The sequence below is a fragment of the Urocitellus parryii genome, chromosome 7 (assembly GCF_045843805.1).
Source record: "Urocitellus parryii isolate mUroPar1 chromosome 7, mUroPar1.hap1, whole genome shotgun sequence".
Classification (NCBI taxonomy): Eukaryota; Metazoa; Chordata; class Mammalia; order Rodentia; family Sciuridae; genus Urocitellus; species Urocitellus parryii.
Window position 1 is genome coordinate 5045962 of NC_135537.1, and position 6000 is coordinate 5051961.

Below are 6000 nucleotides of genomic sequence, written 5' to 3' on the forward strand. Positions count from 1 at the left end.
GGGCTAGGAAGGTCAACACTGATAAATGACAGGGGCCAAAGTAAGGTCAGGCTGGAGAACAAAAGCCAGACTGAAGACTCCACTTAGACTCCACTTAAACTGTCATTGGTAAGTGACTTACAGGGAACTTTTGAAAATAACCAGGAAGGTTAATATGGTTCTAAAGACTGAGTGCACCCTATGGGCTAAGGCAAGGTCCATGAATGATTCAGTCATGTAGAAGAAACGCATGAGCCAGGAGAGTAGAGACAGGAGACACAGACACCACCCTCAAGAGACAAAAGCTCGTAGTTCTGCACAATGCAGAGATTCCTCTGGTCCAAGCACCTGGACTGTGGCTCCAGGTCAGAGATGCCAAGTGGACCTGGGTTCGGGTAGGCATTGTAGATCCTCCCACGTGTTAAACCAAATGCAGACCCTGGGAAAATAGTTCAGAAAGGCATAGTTGCAGGAGAGAGGCATTCTGCATTTCTTAAAAACAGAAGTGGTGGGCCAGACAGGGTCAAATGTTTTGCAAAGACAGAATTGCACACAGCAGACTTAGGATCTTTATGAATTTTCATTATATCCTGTGAAACTTGTGTTTGTTAACCCCCTGGGGATTTTCCTGAGTTCCCGTGCTGGTGCTGGCATAGACTCTGGCTGCTCACGAGCAACCAGGCTTTTGTTCTAAAACCCAGGAGACAAGCATTTCCTGGTCATGCAGCCCATGACAGGGTGTCTCCTGACCCAGACAAGTGCTCGTGCTCAGCGCAGACTGGAGGTTTGTAGCACCTTCTCTCTGGCCATATGAGGAGTCTGGCTCCTTGGAGGAGTGCATTTCATGTCCTGTTTCCAACTCCCATCAGCAGCGTGTGTCATTCCCTGGTCACTCGAAAGACTGTGCAGCCAGCAGTTATTGGAGCCAGGATGAAACTGATGACCATTGTCTTTTCCAATAGCCAGATGCCATTTTTAACTTCCACATGCTGTCTGGACACCGTGAGAACTAATGGCAATAAGCGTCCAGCTGCATGGGGCACCTCTTTTTTATAGAGGTGCCCTGCTGTCTTTGTAAACCCCCTCTGGCCTCTGCGCATCTTATACTTGTGTAGAAAGTACATCTCTATATTGTAAATAAGAATGTCGAGTGTTGTGTGTCGTGCCTCATTTGAAAAGGCTTTTTTATGTCTCTTTCTATTGAAGTATAGATACCTAATATATATGCATAATATATATATATATATATATATACATATGTATAATGTAAAGCAGGGACATTCTATTATTGATTATAAAAATTATAAACAAAACGCCTGCCAACATAATGGTCTAGTATGTCTTCATTCTCAGCATAATATTTTTGTTTGTTTGTATGATTTGTTAAGTCTCCCCAAACTAGTTAGAAATAAAATTTACTGATAATGAGATTATTCAGAATTTCTTGTTCATGAGCCAAATAAATACAGAGAAGCAGATATGAGCCTGAGGTCATGTTGGAGCAGAATGCAAACCTTGGTGGCAGGTTGGAAGCAGGTAGGGTGCTTTGAACCTGTGGGGAGGTGGAGAGAGAAAAGCCTCTGTTAGTGTACGCCTAGAATTCACAAGATTGAGGAATTTCAGTCTGTTCCAGATGGGAGCACGGAGGCAAAACACAGAGCCCTGCTCTCAGGTCACGTCATTCAGGATGGGATCTATTCCAAGCTTCTGTTGGAGACTTGGACAGGTGCTGCGGGTCCAGAAATCCAGTCTTCATTGCTGCGGGAGGCCCAGCAGGCAGCCTGAAAGGCTAGGCTATGGGCCCTACACTGCCAGCTACCATTACACATTCCGCCATTAGCGCATCCATTCATTCCCAGATCTGCACTGAGGGCCTGCTCTAGCTAGGGATGTGTTGGTTGGTGCACTAGCTCATGGTCTAGCAGGAGCACAGCCAATCAAATGGGAATTATGTGGGGCTCATTATGAGTGGCCATGGGAGAAGGTCTTGCTTGCACCAGAAATGCAGGTTACTGGTGGCAGGAAAGGCCTCGTGGGAGATTTGACATGGAAGCAAGATATGGAGGCTGAATAGGAGGGGGCCCAGTTAGGATGGGTCGTAGGGAATCTCTTGGAAAGAGGGGAGAGAATAAGCCAAGGACTTCAAGTGAGAGAGAGAGAGAAGGAGACAGAGACAGAGACGAAGAGCAAACCATCTGGGAACCTACACTACACCGAACAGCGAACACAGAACACCTCTGATGGAAGAAGTGCAAGACGTTAGACCCCTGCAAGATTTTCTGAAGTCAGGAGGAAGTCTCCATTGCTGACATGGGTGGGGACTTCTCCACTTGGGACTGAGATTGCTAGGAGTGGGTGATTGCTGCCTTTCATTGGGCCAATCCTCTGGGCTGGCTCTGGGGACCTGACTCCTCCTGTCCTATGAGAAGCCCAGGCTGCATCATCCCTCACATGTTGCAATTCTGAACTTCCCTTTAAAGAGCATCACTGTGCTGTCTGCTGGAGGCACACTGTAGCCAACGCCATCAGATCAATAGGCCAAGAAGATGGGCACATGGTTTGGATAAAGTGATTTATTTTTTTTCTTTTAATAATTAGAAGCAATCAAGTAAAATTCCTATATTGATATTTGAAGGGACCACATTAAATACTTTCAGATCCAACAATTTGTGCAAAAAAAAAAAAATAAGAAAGTTTCTTTAATCCTTAGTTTATATGTGAGCAATCTGCATCCTCATAAGACTGGGGTAATATAGTCAGATCCACTGTCCTTCATCAGGGAAAAAATATTTCCTGATGGCCTGCCATGAGCCAGATGTTGGTCGTAAAACAAAAAGATTGTCCATCCTGTCCGGATGGAGAGTGTGTGAGGGGTTGGAGGTCATAACATGGAATCCCAGGAGCAGTGGCAGCAGTAAAAGCCAGATCCAGAAGGAGCCCTCTGAGGAGCCAAGGGGGAACCTTCCACATAGCACCTGGATGGCAAGGAATCAACTGGAAATAATAGCAGGCAACTCAGGACTTTCCTTAGAGAAGAAAACCATCTGAAAGTGCCAGGACCCAAGGGAAGTGTGTAGCCAGCGCCCCCTGTTGGAGGCTGGTGGCATCTCTCTCTAAACGGGAAGCTGTTAGGTTCAAGTCTGCATTTGTACATTGGCCTTTCCTGCCACCAGTAGCCACTTTGAATTCTTGTCACACTGCTTGGTTCATTTTTAGTGTCGATTTCTGAGAATTTTCCATAATCAGGGATGCTGGGTACATTTGTTCAGATGGACAAATGGTGTAAAAAAGGAGAGGCCAGGACAAAGAAGACACAGAAGTAGGGTGATGCTTTTCTCCTGTTGTCTTTGCAAGGCATCCATCCCTGTATCCTTAGGAAGGATGACGTTGCTCTCCAAATGGCAGTTCAACAGCATTTGCTAATATCTAGATCAATCTTTTTGTTGTTGCTGCTATTCACTCAGTTACTCTTTCTTTGTTTTACTGAGCATCTATTTTGCGCTGGGTACTGCTATTCACTCAGTTACTCTTTCTTTGTTTTACTGAGCATCTATTTTGCGCTGGGTATTGGGCTAGGCTATGGAGATACTAACATAAAACATAATCTACTAAAAGGATCTGGGAGGATGGTAAACATTTTGTGTTTTATTTTTAACCATTAATGTTTCATGTGAAATCACAGGATCTCAGAAACAGAAAAGGGGAAATTAATTGTTGAATTCTGATTCTACCTGGTGTTTAGCAGCCTGGACTTTAAGCTTTTCTTCCATCTCACCAATCAGGTCTCATCTGTGTACAAAGTCTGAGTCATTGCAGACACTGGGACATGTACGTGCTTCTTCACAGATATAAAGAACTTAAAGAAGAGTTTTCAAAACCTTCCCACATTGCTTCCCTTCCTCATTTCTCTCTCTCTTTTTTTCAGTCCTGGGGATTGAACCCAAGGGTGCTTAACCACTAAGCCACATCCCCAGTCCTTTTTTATTTTGAGGCAAAGTCTCACTAAGTTACTGAGGTCGGCTTTGAGCTTGCAATCCTCCTGCCTCAGCCTCCCAAGCCACTGAGATTATGGGTGTGCACCTCCACACCTGGCCCTCATTCTTTAAGAAGAAAAACAAAACACAACAAACTTTTTTCTATGTTCTCTCTACTTTCTTTACCTTTTCCCCAGCACTAGGGCACTAGGCACAATACTAGTGGTGTAACCAAAGAAAACTGTGGACAATCCAGAGAAGAAAAGAGCCCCACCCCCAGGGCTCTTCCTCGGTGAACAGGAACAATAGACTGCTGTGAAAAGTTCCAGGTGCCAAAATTTATAAACCAACTGTAGTTTTGGGGAAAGCAGTCCCAGCAATTTCAGTCACATAATTGAATTCCCTGGATGCAGAGACCTAGCCTCTAGACAGATGTAAATGTAGACGTGTTGCTGGATAGTGCTTTGCCCATCACCAAACTGGTTATTACCCTATATTTTGTCTTTCTTTCATGACCCATTATGTGGTTTTAAGACAAAGTACTCAAACCCCAAATTTCAGGACTGATCACACTCAGAGACATTGAAAGAAAAATTAAATGTGGACTCTTGTTTATCTCATGGTCAAGGAATGGAATTAATATGCAAAGGTCAATTTCTGTTTGCTGGGTTTTGCATACATGATTTAGCTAATCCTTAAATCCCATACACACCACACAAATGCACCAGAGAGGAGCAAAGTGGCTTGCTATGGTCACTCAGCTCAGCGTGGAAGAGAAAGGCTCGCACCCTGAGTCTCTGCTGCGTTTCCTCTAATGCAGAGAAGTTACTTAATCATACAAGTCATGCATCTTGTTTAAATTGAAGCCAGCGTTCAAGGCTGTGAAGCTTTAAGAAATTCTATTACAATCCAGTACTCTATGAGGAACCAACTTGAAAATAAAGGAACACCAGAAAAAGTTCCTCAGTGACAAAGTGGCTTTATGAAGCATTGCCCACAGAGTAACCAGGCAACTGGCTGCCCTGCTGAATCTACGTGTTCCTCTGTCTCTTCTTCTCTTTTCAAAGTCTCTTTCCACAACCCAGGATGCTTTTCCTCCCCTAGCTTCCACCTACAGTTTCCATCTCTTTCCACTGCTTCTACATTGGGATGACTGATCTTATTCTCCAGGAACCAAGTTCTTTAGAACAGGCTTGAAGTTGCACTCAATTGCTCTCGGTTTGTGGATTCCTGTTTCAGGATGTACCTGAGTCCAAGTCTTGCCATTAGAGCCCAGTCTTCTCAGGGTCCCACAAGCCCTCTCCTCTCTCGTTCCTTATCCCATCCTCCCTGTATCCTTGTAGGTTGCCCACTGGGCATATCTGTCTCTAATTCATCCATGGAAACCTGGTGCTCTGAGCCTCTGCCAGAAGCCCCTCCCGCGGTAGCGCCTTGTCAGTCTGCACCCTGGCGGTACAGAATAGGTGTCCAACAGATACTTGCTGGAAAGAGTCAGGTTCTTGAAGCTCCTGTTTTCTTTTGTTGGCCCCTCATCTTACCCACAGCAAGTGATTCTAAAGCAAATGCAGTTTGACATTGGCTCATATTTGTTCTCCAAGCCTCTAAATTTGCAAGAAGAGAGTGGTTCTAGGAGGGGAGACATCACCGCGGAGTTTTGCATGTGGAAAGAGCCTGTTCCCTCATCCACTGAAAATGCCCATAAAGTGTGGACAGAAGTGGGGTGTGGCCAAGACAGGACGGTGGAGCTCAGGAACAGCATGTGCTGTAGAGTTGGTATTCGAAAAACCAGGAGGGCTAGCTGAGGAATAGTTTCTACCAAGAGAGTGGCTAAGGCAAGTTGCTCCATAAGAAAGTGTGGCATTTTTCTATGTGGCTTCGAAGTAAATTCTGCACAATGACTTGAGGGAAGTTACCTTGGCTGGAGTTGCAGGCTCAACATCTTGGGACCACAGGAGCCTTGGAACTGGTGTTGTATGATTGGAAGATCTGTGTGATAGAACTACCTTCCTGCTCAGGTGTATTGTAAGGCACTGTTAGGTGGAGAGCT